The sequence below is a fragment of the Betta splendens genome, chromosome 19, assembly GCF_900634795.4.
Source record: "Betta splendens chromosome 19, fBetSpl5.4, whole genome shotgun sequence".
NCBI classification, from domain to species: domain Eukaryota; kingdom Metazoa; phylum Chordata; class Actinopteri; order Anabantiformes; family Osphronemidae; genus Betta; species Betta splendens.
The window spans coordinates 16,337,442-16,354,168 of NC_040898.2; the positions used below are offsets into that span (position 1 = coordinate 16,337,442).

At 44.2% G+C, this 16,727-nt stretch overlaps 1 long non-coding RNA gene across 1 annotated transcript in view; it reads left to right on the plus strand.

The window, feature by feature from the left end:
* The window catches only part of LOC114845953 (uncharacterized), a 33,973-nt gene extending 22,662 nt beyond the window's left edge, over positions 1-11,311 (plus strand). The window contains exon 6 of the long non-coding RNA XR_003783953.3: positions 11,185-11,311. This is a non-coding gene — a long non-coding RNA (uncharacterized LOC114845953). The remainder of the gene's footprint in view (positions 1-11,184) is intronic.
* The last annotated feature ends 5,416 nt before the right edge of the window (positions 11,312-16,727 follow it).

The window sequence follows — 16,727 nt, forward strand, 5'->3', positions numbered from 1 at the left end:
TAGCCGGTGCAGAGCCTCCTAGCTTAGCTGCTACCAGTCCCCCGGCAGGTCCCAGGCAGCTGGGTAACGACTGGGTGACCGCTTGTAAGAAACGTAGCTTTAGGCAGGCGCCCACGGTTCACCACCAACCGCTTCACGTTTCAAACACATTTTCCCTACTCAGCGACACACCCTCTGAGAAACCCACTCTGATCATTAGTGACTCCATAGTCCGAAACGTGAAGTTAGAGAATCCAGCGGTCATAGTTAGGTGTTTGCCTGGGGCCACAGCGGGCGACATTGAGTCTTCTCTTAAGCTCCTGTCTAAGGATAAGCGTAAGTACGCTAAGATCGTAATACACGCAGGAGCTAATGACGTCCGGGTACGCCAATTAGAAGTCACTAAAACTAACATTGAGTTGCGTGTTCGTTTGCCAAAGCAATGTCGGACGGCAAAAGGTCTGCGGTTCGATCCCCCGCCTCGGCATCAGGTGTGTCCCTGAGCAAGACACTTCGCGCTAGCTCCCCGAGTGCTGCTCATGTGGCAGCTCACTGCTCCCCCAAGAGGGATGGGTCAAATGCAGAGAATGAATTTTCCCACTGTGGGACTATTAAGGGTTAATTTCTTTCTTTCTTCTTCTTCTATAGCCGGCGGTCATCGCTCCACCGCTGGTTGTCTAGGTGGTGTCCTGCAAACGATGTGGGCTTTGTGGCTAATTGGAGCACTTTTTGGGGAAGAGATGGTGTCCATCCCACCTTCAACGGAGCCTCTCTGCTCTTTTTTTTTTTTTGTTCTGTCCAGCAGTTTAGCAAGCTGCATATCTTACGCTGAATGCCATATTGTGATGGACAGCTTTGCTTTAACAAGAGGAGTATATATATATAATATATATACTACTTGATTTATGTTTTATTTGATGGTTTATTTAGCTAATCCCAAATATGTGATGTTGCTGTGTTGGTGGACAGGTTAAGTTTCTGCTTTAGGGTGTGTATGCGGGAGGGTGGGGAGGCAGATGTTGGTGCATGAACAATGACAATTGTGGAAGCCAGGGTGATGTGAGGGGCTCGGCCACTACGCCCATCCAGCAAGCAGAGGAAAGAATCCTAGCAGCCAGGGAGCCCACACACCTTCAGTTCCAGGAGGGCAGGTGTTGCGACCTAAGCCGCCCACACAGAGCCCCCCAGGCAGAGCTGCAGCAGCCATAGAGACAGCACCCGAGGTCAGAGTGGGCCACTGGGGGTCAACGCTGTCCGCCCCATGAGAACCAGGGGCAAACACTCCCCCCGGTGAGAGGGTCGGCCTGAAAGAGTGGAGCCCGAGGACCTACGGTCCGTAGGGAGCCTGCCAGGAGATGCCCCCGCGCCCAGAGTGGGACCCGCCCCCAGTCCACTACCCCCACACGAGAGGAGCGAGGCCTACCCCATCGGCCCGACCTCATCCCCTGGCACCACACCGGTCTGCAGCACAAGGCCAGCAATTGGTGGGGGTCAGCAGAAAAGAGACCACCCAGGCAGACGATCGTACCCCGGGCGGAAAACCGGACCCCCCCACACTCCAACCGCACCACACGCATACAAACTCACATGAACACAGACACATACACCCACCCACATGTACAACACACATCATCACACACACACCATAGACTCTCTCACAACAAACTAGTCAATCATACGTGAACCAATGCACTCTCAGATACATTCTCGCTCCCACACCATTCGCTCGATTACATTCGTGGGGAGGGTAGGTCTCCGGCCTCTCTGCTCTCTAGTAACATGGCCATGTTACTTACAGATGGAGCGGTTCATTTTCGCTGATTTCAGTCGACTGTCAGTCACCTTTCTGACGCTCATCACACACTTATCACACCCTCATCAGCCGACTGTCAGCAGCCCCCCTCCTTGTTCTGTCTGGGGAAGGCGTTAAAAATGTTAATGAGGCCACCCCCATTTTAGCACCAAAGACGCAATTCCAGGGTAAAACCAAAAGGTGGAGCTTTAGTATCTGACCCATAGAGTTAGGGTCAAACAGCAAGTATAGGCACAGTTCTGAGAACAGGACATAGATCTGATAATGTCAGTTCTACACTGTTTGCTAGGGCATACAGACAAACAGACAGGCAGACAATAGTTTGTCTAAACAGTCAACTAAAAAGTTGAGAAAACTTGAAAAGTTGACTTCATTTCAGAATTGAATGTTGTACTAACTTTTTTTTTAATTATAGATAAGCATCGGCAGCTCACGCTGCCACAGCTGCCAAACTACCTTCTGGAGGTTTATCAGTTACTGGCTGTATTAGGTTGAGTTGGACTTCACAAATGAAATTATTAAATTCTCATTCTATATATTATTCTTATTCTCTTGAATGGAGTGTGTGTCAGTCTGCCTGCTTCAGGAGCTGTTTTAAATTAAAAAAAGAACATTTCAATGTTCTAATCAAGCTTAGATGAACATAACAATAGAGCCTCTTTTCTGACAGAACGACCAATCCACACCACCAGTTAGACTGGTTTCACACCACCCCCTTCTCCCTAAAGCACCAGAGTCCTGCAGTGCTGTTACCTGATGTAACCAGATACATTTGTGAACTACTTCATCCATCCATCACTTATAAGAGCCTAGTGGTTAAAGCACACAACTTCTCACCCACAGTTTTTAACTAAACTGTTTTTGTTAGTTGGTGGTTTAAAAAAGGGAAACTTTTATATCCTAAAGCCATAGACTTAACACTTTCTTTTTAACAAGTTTTATTTACAGATTTTATAAACGTCCAGTTCATTTGACCATTTCCTAAACCAAGTTGTCTGAAAGTTGGGTCACTACATTATTTTAGAGCAGAAATGTTTCTCAAGGAGCTTTTACATTATATGTTCTTCATGGGGGACATGGTCTTCACACCTTCTCACAGTCCTTTGTTCAACTGATGAGCCAGTTCTTTACAGGTGTGAAGTGAAGCCTATTGTAAATAGAGGATAGTGCCTTTACTCAGACTGAAGGTTCCTGCACTTTTGGTAATGTTTTAAGAAAAAAGTGTTTTAAGAAAAGTCTGTAAGTTAACTTGAAAATTATTGAGCAGTCACAATCAGCCGATTGCGGTGACATTTGGCAGTAAAAGGTGACTAAAATGAACTGAAAGAATATCAGCTGGCATAACTCATAACACATATGTATGCAGATCTCTGTATTTTGCGTCACTTGAATTTGTGTAGTAAACAAAAGACACCAGAGGCAAGTTTACACCAGGAGTCTCTAGCTGGGAGCTTCTGTGCCTTAACCACTAGGCTGTTGATCCTCTGAGGGAGACCTAATGTATGGACTAACTAACTAAATGTAACTAAATTCCTCCATACAGCATTATGTTAACAGAGCCTTGATTTGAGTGGAACCTTTAACCTTTACAAATATATCTGGTTTTCATGGCTTAGGTAAAGTTGTGTGGAAGTTGAGTCATGTCAACTCTTTCAGTCTGGTGTCCTTCTTGGGGGAGGGTTCGTCACACCTACTCACTTTTGTGTCTTTTGTTCACGTAACGAGCCAGTTCTTTGCAAGTGTGAAGTGAAGCCAAACTGGAGGATGATATGGAACTTCCCTCAGACTGAGGAAGCTTTTAGTCTTTGTCAGTTGTCAAAAAATGCCAGTAAATTTAGAGCTAAACATTACAATACAGTAATACATACAATACAGTATAATTAAAACAAATAAAATATCCATGTGGATGTTGACTGAATGTTTGACTAAAGGGCATTGTATTCATAACAGCTGTAATTTTCTACTTGCTTAGACATAAATAACTTTAAGTTCAGTTATAAACTACTTTACATTTAAGACGCTCATTTCTGTTCACTTCTAATCTGCCTGTGGGCCTGGATTACACATCACTGCTCCACCTGGTGCATGGATGTGCAATTGCAGGTCATTTCTTAAAAAAGGTTTAGGGGGCGTTAACAAGGCAGCCACGCATTAAGTACATCACAGTGGGGGGTCATGACTGGTGTAGGGGGGCTTGGTGGAATGGTACCTAAGTCATGCTAATGTCATGACAAGATCAGTGTGAAATCCTGCAGCAACGAGGCAACGAAAATTTGCCGCTCCATCTGTAGTCTCCCCACTGGTGGAGAGGTAGAGGAGTAGCAGCAATTTATAACTCAGATTTATTAATTACTCCTAAACCTTAACATAGTTATAACTCATTTGAGAGCCTTACTCTGAGCCTTTCTCACCCAGACTCTAAAACTCAGAACCCAGTTGTGTTTTGTATTGTTTACCGTCCTCCTGCTCCATATTCAGAGTTCTTAACTGAATTCTCTGAATTTTTATCTGACTAAGTTCTTAGCACAGATAAAGTCATTGTAGTGGGAGACTTTAATATTCATGTAGATGTTGACCGCAACTGTTTCAGCACTGCTTTTAACTCCTTAATAGACACTATTGGTTTTACACAGCAGGTAAATTAACCCACTCATCATTTTAACCGTACCCTCGATCTTCCTAGTTCTGATGCTGCAGCTTCTTTACGTACAATGTTAGATACAGTGGCTCCTCTGAAGAAGAAGACAGTGAATCAGAGGAAGTTAGCTCCGTGGTATAACTCAGCGTCCAGCAGCCTAAAGCACAGGACCAGACAACTAGAAAGGCATATAAAAAAGCACTTTGTGCTGTTAAAAAAAAACATATTATTCCTCCTTAATTGAGGAAAACAAAAACAACCCCAGGTTTCTTTTCAGCACTGTAGCCAGGCTGACTATCCCCTTAAATCTCAGCAGCAATGACTTTACTAATAAAATTATCACCATTACATAAGACATTCAGCAGCGACTTCTTCCAAATGACAGAAAACACTGTCTAGATCCATAAACTTTAAATTTACCAAATCCTTTGTCTTACCCAGACAGCTTCTTCCCCATAACTCATATGGAGTTAACCTCAATAATCAACTCTTCCAAGTCGTCCACTTGTCTTTTAGATCCAATCCCAACCAGATTACTCAAAGAAGTTCTACCTTTAATCAGCTCGTCCATATTAAATCAAATCAACCAATCTTTACATTTAGGCTATGTACCACAGGCTTTTAAGGTGGTTGTGGTCAAACCTCTATTGAAAAAAACGACCCTGGACCCTGGAGAACTAGCCAACTATAGGCCCATTTCAAATTTACCCTTTATTTACAAGATTCTTGAAAAAATATTGGCTAAACAATTATCTGACCACCTGAGTGGGAATAACCTGTACTAAGATTTTCAGTCAGGATTTAGAAAACATCACAGTCAATAATGATCTTCTATTAGCTTCGGGCAATGGTCTAGTTTCTGTCCTTGTCCTGTTAGATCATAGTGCTGTATTTGATACAGTTGATCATAAAATTCTACTATAGACACTAAAACATAGAATCGGGATTAAAGGAACAGCATTGGGATGGTTGAAATCCTATTTGTTGAACAGATTCCAGTTTGTTCATGTTAATGAGAAATTCTCCACATGGACAACGATTAGCTATGGAGTACCACAGGGTTAGTATAGTTCCTTATGTTCCCAGCAGAACGCTTTATTCTCAGAGCGCTGGGCTACTTGTGGTTCCTAGAGTCTTTAAATGTAGAACGGGAGGCAGAGCTTTTAGCTACCAAGCTTCTCTCTTCTGGAACCAGCTCCCTCTTCAGGTTCGAGAAGCTGACACACTCTCCACCTTTAGGATCAGGCTTAAAACCTTCCTTTTTGATGAAGCTTATAGTTAGAGATGGTTCAGGTCACTGGCAATGATTGTTAGTTACAGAAACCATCTCTTAGTTAAGCTGCAATAGACATAGACTGCTGGTGGACTTAATTTATACACTGAGCTCCTCTGTTTCCTTCTACCTCTTCTGTCCAATAACCTCCCATCCTTGTTCTATGTTCAACTAACTTTGTCTCTTTCTCTCCAGTAGTTGATTCTCCGAGGGGTCCAGCAGACAGAACCATCAATGGGAAGGCTCCGTCTACTGGCCCCCCCGGAAGGAGCCCCCAGCTTCCTGGATGGAGGATGGGCACCCTTAATATTACTGGAAGGAGGGACAGGGAAAAGCGAGCAGCTGTTTTCGAACTTTGTCGGCCAAATGCAGTGGCCAAATATGGCTGTACTTTTGTTCTTCTGTTTTTTTTTTGTAATTTTTGGTGACAATAACTTTGACAAACATTCTTTTGTAAATAAAAAATGTTTTCCCTGTTCAAAGCTGGGGAAAAACACGATACTGATTCTGAAAGCGGCTGATCAACTTCGTAGGAACACATTTCATTTCATATGGTAGAGGTGAAAGGGAGACTAACAACCCAACGCAGCCGAGGCTGTAGCAGCAGAGAAACGCAGATCTTTGTGCTGCGTGTTGATGCGTGTTTCCCATCCCCCAGTGTCACCGCTCTGGGACGTGGATGGCCACGCCCACTTTCATTCACCAGACGGACATGAAAGAGGGAATAACGAAATAAACAGCTGGTTAACTTTGTAGGAACACGGCTGTAGCTCTGCAATGACTTTATGTGGTACAGGTGAAAGAAGTAAACGGAATATAAAACGGAAACGCTCTCAAGCGTTTTCTGTTTATATTTTTTATTGCACATGTGTTAAAATTTGATGGATGTACTGTTATCTTTTCTGTAATTTTTGGTGACGTTACAGTGCAAACTATATTTGAACTAGTTTTTTTTTTTTAGTAAATAAACAGAACTTCGCCACATCTGAGAAGGATCTAAAACTGTCTTATTGTATTGTTGATGTCTCTTATTGCTTTTTGCTCCTATTGCACATCCTTTCATGTTGTAAATCCAAGCACATAGCGGTGGAACAATGTAACAGTGGATGTCACTCATAGACTCATAGGAACTGTGCAGCCTTGCAGGCAGGAGCAGGGTCAGCAAGCCCACGCAACCCACCACCTAGAGTGCGTCAGTGATGGCCCTCTTTACCTAACAAAAGCAGCTGTTCACAGATGATTCAGGGTCTCAGCTAGCCGAGCAGATCATTTGACCACCTTCTAGTAGGAATGGGTATATTTAGAAATCCCAGTAGTTCTAGTGTTAATGTAAAGCCAGTGCAGGATAAAACCTTTTGCAAGGCTTTCTCTGACTTTTGGAGTCACTGGAGGCTGAGAATAGGGGACTTTGACAACCTGGCTCTATGGTGGGAAGTTGGGAAGACACAAATAAGGATTTTTTGTCAACAATATGTGAGTCACACAGTAGGTACAGAAAAAAATCTCATAAGGAAGTTAGAAGCAGCCATACGGTTACTAGAGGAAGACCTTATTGGTGGTACTGGAGGGGACAACAAAGACTTAGCCAATAGGAGAGGATCATTAAGCAAGTTTTTGCATGCAAAAGCTAAAGGAGCCCTAATTAGAAATAGGTTTTCTACGATTGATGAAATAGATGTCCCAACTGCTTTCTTTTTCAACTTGGAGGAAAGTCCGGGAGGGCAATGTGAGGATGCACCTGAGACGACCAGACGGGACTATAACTGCGGAACCTGCAGCGATGAGAAGCATAGCCATAGACTTCTATGCTGATCTTTTCAGTGCTGAGGGCTGTAACCCGGACTGTGTCAGGAAAATCCTGGAGGAACTGCCCCAGTTGGAGGAAGCATGTTCGGCTCCTCTGGATTTGGATATCTCCTTTGACGAGATGTGTGCAGCAGTGCAGCAGCTGGGCAGTGGTCGTTCTGCCGGGATCGATGGACTTCCTGCTGAGTTTTTTAAGTGCTTCTGGCCTGTGCTGGGGAAGGACATGTTTCAGGTGTTCATGAGCTCCTTGGATTCTGGGGTATTGCCGCGCAGTTCTACATGGGCTGTGCTGACACTGTTACCGAAGGAAGGAGACCTTGGGTTACTGAGGAACTGGAGGCCAGTGTCATTACTCTGTACAGATTACAAGATAGTCGCTAAATGTCTTTCAAATCGAATGAAAAAAACACATTGACACTGTCGTGCACCGTTGCCAAACATACTGTATCCCGGAACGCACAATTATGGACAATTTATTTTTGCTTAGGGATATCATTGATCTTTCCACTGTGGAGGAATTAAATGTTGGGATTTTATCACTTGACCAAGAAAAAGTGTTCGATAGGGTCAGTCTTTTTAATGTGCTGGGTGCTTTTGGTTTTGGGAAGTGTTTCACGTCTTGGGTTAGGACACTTTTGTGAAGCTTCTGTACTGTTAAAAGTGGGGGGTGGACTGAGTCGGCCAGTCCCAGTGCAGAGAGGTATCAGGCAGGGATGCCCAATGTCTGGCTTGATTTATGCTCTATGCCATTGAGCCTCTCTTACATAATCTTAGGCAAGGCCTCATGGGACTTGGTATCCCTGGGTTGGTTTCACAGAAGGCTTCTGTATCAGCATATGCCGGTGACATCTTAGTTTTTATAACAGGGCAAAATGATGGGGCTGTTCTGCAGCACAAACTAGCTCTCTATGAGGAAGCCGCATCTGCTAAGGTGAATTGGGCGAAAAGTGAAGGTCTCCTCCTTCCTTCTCCTCCTTCCTTCAGGACTGGAGAAATATTGATCAGCCGATGCTGCCAGCAGGGAGGGGATGAAGTGCCTGGGAGTGTTTTTGGGCAGTGGTGACTTTCGGCATAACAACTGGGAGGGGCTGATTGAGAAGGTCGATGCCCGTTTGTCTAGATGGACCTGGATCAACCCCCAACTGTCTTATAGGGGGAGGGTCCTGGTGGATAATAACCTCATCGCTTCTATGCTCTGGCATCGTTTTACCGTGGTTGAGCTTCCAGACGCTTTGGTGAGGGAGGTTCAAAAGAGACTGATAAACATTTTTTTTGGGGTGGAACTCACTGGACTCGCGCTGTGCTGTATTTGCCTCTAACAGAAGGGGGACAAGGACTCATCGACGTGAGAAGCCGCTTGATTGCCTTCCGGCTACAGAGTGTCCAACGTCTGCTTTATCATAGGCTACAGGTGTGGGCAGAAACTGCGGCACTGCTCCTCCGCAGGGTGATGAACTTGGGGTATGACAAGCACCTGTTTTTACTAGATCTGAATAGCATGGACATGTCACGAACCTCATCTTTTTTTCAGTCTGTTCTGCATGCATGGAGCACTGTGTTAGCAGTGAACAGGGACTGTTCCTGCTTTTATGGGAGTGCCTTGGAGGAACCTCTCCTCTTCAATCCCTTGGTGCAGTGCAAAAGTTTTTCATCTGCTAGCGTGCGAGGGCTGCTAATAAGTGCTGGGCTGACAAGGATGGCAGGATTAACATCAGCAGGGAGCTGGAAATTTCACACACTGTCTGACAAAACTGGGATCAAGTCAGTGCATTTTTTAGAGAGACTGATTGAGGAAGTGAGGGCAGGTCTACCTGGGCCTTCCAGAGAGGCCTTGGGAGTAACATCAGTTGGGGACCTGCCGGCCTTGATGGGGCCTGCTTTCCCCTCATTGGCCATTCGAGCTGCTGTGGAGGAGCAGGGAAAAGAGGATGGAGTCCTGCTATCATTGAAGACACCAGAACTAACAGACTTTGCATCAACGCCAAGAAAAGATCTTTACCTGGTGACTATGAAGGTACTTAACAAACCCTCCCTAGATGGTGTGCCAGAGTCGAAGTGGTCGGGTGTGTTGCCACCAGGGTCCTCCCCCAGGGTCAGTTGGAGATCCCTGTATAAGCCTCCTGTAGAGAAGCGTACTGCAGATCTACAGTGGAGGATTATACATGGGGCCGTGGCTACAAACAGACATGTGGCACGTTTTGATAGGAGGGTGAGCGCTCAGGAGGACCTGCAGCATCTTTGGCTCGGTTGTCCTGGACTGAGGCCTCTACTCTCTCTGCTGCAGCAGTGGGTTGTGGGAATTGAGCAGGTCCTGGATAATAAAGGTTTTATCTTTGGACCTGTTTACAGCGCATCACAAGGTAAACACACATGCTTGGTCAACTTGCTCATTGGTCAGGCAAAGATGAGTATTTGGCTCACAAGGAGAAATGAAATGAAAGGGACTGGTTGTATCGCTGAGCTCCTGTTCAGGAAGTTGGTGACGGCACGTGTGAAGGTCGAATTTGGTTATTATAAACTAGTGTCAGACCTCGAGAGCTTTGTTTTGGTTTGGGGATATACAGTAATGGAGTTTTGTGTTCAGTGTTTCAAGACCTTCTTGTTCTGAATTTCTGACTGACTAAGTGAATTTATATGTTTTATTATTATTACTGCTGTATTTGTTGTTTCTTTTATTTATTTTTTTGGTTGTTTTGTTTTTGTAAATATTTTTGTGTGAATTAAACGTCCTGTTAAAGGTCAAAAACGTCTCCTCTCCTCTCCTCTCCTCTCCTCTCCTCCTGTAACCTCCATTTCTTGTTTTTCCCTCCTGGTTTCTTTTATTTTTCCATCTTGTCAGTTCAAACTGAATTTCACTCTCTGCAGGGTGTGTGTGCGTGTGGTAAATTATGGCATGCGTTGCCGCAGTGACGGGTAATGGGAAATTGATTGTGACAAAATGACATTACAGGCGAACATTTCCATAAGAGTTTATTTACGTTGTGTTTCCACGGGGAACATCATCTACCTTCATATTTGATTCTCCGTCGCCGCGGCGATGCTGTGATGCTGATGCTGCTGGTCGTGGATGCGGCCTCTGGGGGAATCGAACCCGCAGCTTTCACTAACAAATGAACAGCCCCGCCAAACAGGCCACAGTCATCTTTTCATTTAACCCGAGCAGCGCTCGGGCCGCCCAGCACACACTCCAAATCAGCAGTTAATTTCATTCCCATGATTCCTTGCACCACGGCGGTGCTGGGCAAATGGTTGGCGGTTTATTGGCAGATATGAAGGCGGCAACGGGCCGCCCCTGCACGGTAATTACAGCCGTAATAACCCGGTGCTCCGCATGTAAATGGAAACAAATCAGATGTATACGTACAGACTGGAGCCAGTTGTTTTTTCTCAAACTGCTTCCAGTTACTGTCGAACAGAAAATGCATTTTCATCCAATCTGCTGCCTTTGTTTGATTCAGTTTGGATCTGAATTTGTTTCTGGGCCTCTTGTTTGATTTTACGTCTCTAATAGTTCAAAACTGTGATTAACTATTGGAGCATTACAACTTTTGTGAGTTATTTAGTATTTTAACTTTAGTGTCATATGAGTTGTCACAACTTCCATCTTTACTTACTGGGTTTGGCTTTTATTTTAAAGCTCTAAGTCCTTCTGTGATCCTTTTATTTCTGTTCCAGCTTGTTGGTTGTGCTCTTCACTCCCTCCACCACTGTCAGACCACTGAGGCACTTCCAGCCACTCATCAATCACTTCTAGACCTGGACTTGTGCCTGACCCAGACCGCACCCCCTGATTGGACCCTGGAAACAGTGTTTGTTTGCCCTGGAAGCTTTCTCATCTTTTATTCATTTATGTCAGTGCTTTCTGTGTTAATTAATACTAATAATATTTTTCAAGGCTTTTCTTAAGTCTCTGACCCTCTGACCTTGTGACCCACCATTACCCACCAATTGTGCAATGTTCACTTCCTGTTTTTTCAGGTTAATGAACCCCATAGCAAAGTGAACCTGTTGATGACAATAGGGAAGATTACCTTCCCTATTGCCCTCGCTGTGTTCAGGGATTTCAAATATGGGACAATAAAACTAATATTAAAAATGCAAAGATGCATGAGGTGATACTTTAGCTTTGACTTTGGTTTCCAAAGCAGGTGGAATGTTGGTTTTCAGGGCAGGTGGGGCTCTGACTTGGTTCTCGGTTGCCGGGTTCTGGAACAGTAAGGTGCTGGAGGCTGGTTGGAGACGTGTTGCTGTCCATCTGCAGATTGGCCGATAGCTCCTTCAATAATTTGAGCTGTCAGCGTGGCTCCTGTCCTCACCTCCTCCCTGCTCGGCTCCTCACTGGGTCATTTGTCATGAAGAAAATCACTTCTCAAATCTTGGCCTGCAGTAATATCTCTGTCATTCACCCCCTTCCCCCCTCACTCGGCACTCCCTCTCATCTCTGCGTGATGCTATCGGAGGAGAGGAGGTGACAGCCTATCAGAGCACCTCCTCTCTGCTCCCCCGATAACACTCCACTGCTTATAATGTTAAGAAGATGATAAGAAATAATAGTCTTTCTCTTTTTCATGTTGTAGCATCGGGTCTGAGGAGCCGACATCCATCACCTTCTATTTATCAGCAGCAGCGGCTGCAAAGTTTTATAAGATGGAAGGAAAATAATAAGTGAGAGAATCAGTGGAGAGATGGAGCAGCTTTATGAGATTACAACACTTATCTGTGTCCTGGAAACTTCAGCTCCGTGATGGAAGAAAGATCAAAGTGCAAACAGGATGAGTCTGAAGCTCTAAAGGGAGCTTTCCTACAACTGGACCAGAAACATTTAGTCTATTTGACTCATTTCTATGAATGTTCGAAATAAGCTCATTCATAAAAATTGAAATCTTCTATTTCACCCCGAACGAGAAGGAACGAGACACAGAGTCTCTGTTCTCTGCTACTGGTTTGTATGTACAGTGGAACATACAGTACAAAGCCTTGTGGGTGTAGTTTTGGTTGGTGTCTGTTCTTTCGTGTTTCCTGGTTGTGTTCAGGACATGAAAACAGGATTTTAGCTCATTTACGTAGAAACAACTGGCTTTACGCTGTTCAGTCCTTGAAAACTAAAGCTGTACTTATGTCCCAGAAGAGATGCGATGTGATTTTATTATTTATTTATTTATTTCAAACCGGAAAAATTTGGACAGAAACCAGTTGAAGTGAATCGGTCCAGGCTGGACATGTATTACTCGGAACAGGGCCATGTTTAAAGGTGTTGCCTGAAACTGTCAGGATTGTATATATAGATATATATGGTTATATATAGATATATAACCATCTATATAAATGGTTCAGGTGGAGACGGCTGGAGGACTGATACTGGTAGCGCTAATTTTAACATGGCGGATCCTCAATGACCTCATCAAACTGCAGCCTTGGTAAATTAAAGTTAGCTGCTCAACTTGTGTGCTGAACTCGGGTTCACGTAGAGGTTAGTGAAATCTAAAGGTTAGTGAGCCGGTCAGACTGGTAAAAATGAATGTTCCAGTGAAATAGGGCCGAAGCAGGTCGACTCATTGAACGCTACACAGTGCCTCCCACCTCCTTTACTCCCCTGAGAAGATTTAGCGCTCCTCACACGCATTTTGCAATCTCTGTGTGTCCATGTAAATTCACCAGTTTGACTGATGACACTTTAAACACCTGAGCCTCCAGAGAACACACACGCACACACATACAGGATCAGAGGTCAAGCTGCCATCTCGTACTGTATGATAATCGCTCTTAATGTGTGTTTGCTGTTTGTGTTTGTTGTCTTACCTCTGGCGTATTTTCCAGCCGATCAGGCGAGTCCAGCCCCGCTGGGGTTTAATTAGTATGAAGGAACACCTTTCTGTCTGTCTGGAAAGGCGGACAGGTGTTTCTCCTTTGTTTTCTCTTCATCCTATCAGACTGAGTCCATAATATTTGTGTATACATGTGAAAAGCTGCTCAGCTTGATACGTTTTGTTGATCGTGGTTGGTGGTGGTGTGACAATCAATATTATTTCAATATTCTTCAGGTCTTCAGAGAACGTCTGGTTTTAGTTTGGACTGTGTAGTGAATTAGCGATGGGAAGTTTGATTATTTTAACTGACTCAGACTATTCACTCTCAGTAAAGTGAGCAAATCATTTTGAGTCATTCATTTCATTCATTTTACAGCAGGTGGCGCTGTGGGCGTTGTAATAATGGTCGCGGTTCTCAAACACTATATACAGAAGACAACATAGTTTGCTTTAGCGGATAAATTATAATCACAAAATGCCACAAGCAATTCAAATCATGTGAAAACCTAGAAAACCTGAATGATCTGTAAAGATCTGTAATGAACGAATCAGGAACAAACTGGAGCGCTTGCTGCTCGCTACAGAGCATAGGTGGCTCTGCTGTCACGTGACAAGTGAATGAACCAACGATCCATATGAACGAGTCCCAAAAGATCGGTAGTACTTGGTGCTCGCCACAGAGCCTGAGCTGTGAGCGATGATTGATGAACAAGAACGAAAACGATGAACGCTCAGTTGAGTTAGTCGTGAACGAATCATTCTTGTTTGCGGTCCTGCTGACTGAGCTTAAGCAGCTGCTGCCATGTGGCAAGAGAAGGTACTGCATGGAACTGAATGAGTCGTTCACTAAGAAGACTCGTTCCTCCCGAGTCATATAAAAGATTTGTTCATATTAAACGAATCGTTTACGAACGACATATTATTATAGTGAATGCTTGTTTAGAATAGTGCAGCATAGTTATACAGTGTTGAGCAGCACTAGGGCATTGTCTGGTAACAGAAGAGCATTGACTGAAGTCACAAATAATTAATAGGCAAAATAATCATATGATGCAAATCATCGTAGCAACCATTAAAAGCTGTAGATGTCTGACAAGAAGAACCTGCAGCAGGTCAAACAGCATATCTGCAGAAAACATTACTTTGTGATAGAACAGACAGTTGAACTCAGAGATGATGCTGAACGTTAACCTGCTCTGGACCAGGACCAACCTCCACAGTAGCTTAGTTCAGCTTGCTTCAATCTGCTACTGAAGCATGACAACAATCCTCCCCCCATCCTGGGATTGATAAAGTCTTGTCTCGTCTCGTCTCGTCTCGTCTCGTCTCATCTCAAGTGAGTGTGAATAAGTTAATCAAGGATCAGTGTTTAATTACAACACGGAATGAATCTTCGTGGTATATGTAACTAGACAGGATTTAACCAATCCAGCACCAGGATGTGGAACGTCCCACCTCATCCTCATGTCTGTGATGCTGAAAGACTTCAAGGCTTTGCCATTTCAGCACCGCAGCATCTAAAACCGACGTGATGTGACCATGTTTGTCTGTCGTCTTCACACATCTTTTCCTGAAAACAGTGGCACAATCATGCGCCGTCCTGGGCCTCATGTCTGCTGGACGATCAGTCCGCTTTGAGGCAGTGGTGACGTTTACTGCTCTGTACTAATCGGCTTCAGCTGGTGCCAGACAATAATTTCTCCACAGAATGACATGTGATGACAGCGCCACCATCAGGCCCAACCAACGCTGCCTTGAACAGGATGGGGCTTGTTTCGTTTGGGTTGTTTCACTTTCTTTGTTTCCTGTTTTTTGTTTCATTTCTCATCCGTCGACTGAGCGACTCTGATTTGTGTCCATTAGATTAACCTGAACTCTGAGTGCTCGTCTGATATTAGAAAAACCTGATGATAATCACTCAATTGTCACTGTGACAACATACATGGATCATATTTAGGCACCATGTAACTCAGTTACACACAGACACAGTGTGTGCAGTAAATCCAGTTGTTGTTATTAATAACCGCTGTGCGACTGGACTCTTTCCTCTCTTCTCCTTCCTCCTCTATCATTTTGTCTTTTTCCAGTTTTCCTACAGATGTCTCTGTTTAAAGTCTCATTGCTTTGCTTCATTTCCATCTCCTTAGCTGTGACTCAGGGTTAACCAGCTCCTTCAGACTCTGGAGGCAGACGTCTTTCGAACAGAACCTGGTCAGAGCTGCTCCCAAGTCTGAAGCTGATTTCTACCTTCTACCCACTGACCTGCTGCATGTCGTTAACTTTGTGTCTACTGTATTTAAGCTTCTTCTCTCTACATAACAACACACACACACACACACACACACACACACACACACACACACACACACACACACACACACACACACACACACACACACAGCCTTTGTGCTGAGTAAACATGGGTGACCTCGTTAAGCCTCGTTAGTGTCTCGACCGATTGGGTTTGTTTGCAGGTAATTAGTTTGTTTTGTCTTTTTGTTTGACTTGTTTTAGTTTAATCAACAAACATGGACACGCTCTGGGGACACGCCCCCCCAGAGTTTACAGCCAGCAACAGTCACTGTGATTGATGAGCCCACACCAGTTTTATCCACGCGATTTAATTGTACCATTTCTACCAGTAAAAGTGAAGTCTTTGTGGAGAGTGCAGTTTAAACCATAGTTGTAAAGTTATGTCTCATATGATGATTATATGTAGAATTTCTGTTTTCTGAAACATAAGAGAAAAGAAAGAAAAATATTGTGTCTTCTGCACATTAAGTCTAAATGATTTAGTTAATCACTAACAATAAAACAGGTGGCTAACAGGACACACACGCGCATACACGCACACACACCCACATCCTGTGTGTCCATGCTCCTGATCACTACCAGGTCAATCAATAGTATTGTATTGCCATGTATTGATCAACAGTAATGGAGAGCATCAGTCTGACACAATGAGCTGCAACAAAACTGAGAGAAAAAATACAACCTGATCTACTTTTAAGTAGAAAAATAGATTACGTCCAAATTAATTCAGGATTTTTACTGCTGATAACTTCCTAAACATCCTGTATAAACCAGATCTTCCACACACACAGACACACAAGCTTTGGAGTCAAAGCTGAGGGTGAGAGAGGATGAAAAAGGCGAGACAGGAACAAGTGAAAAAGGGAAAAGAGTGTTGATGGAGGAGGGGAGCTGCTGCTACCACGGCAACCAGAGCTCCCTGCTCTCAATCAGGTCCTCAGGGAGACCGCCTGAGCTCAGAGTGTGTGAAGGCCTGGAAAAAGAAGCACATGTTATTCTGTGACAGAAGAAGAGAGAGTGTGAGTTTGGGATTATAGAGACTCACTAAAAGCCAACAGATTTACTGAACAACCCAAATTCTGAGCACAGTCACAGGCC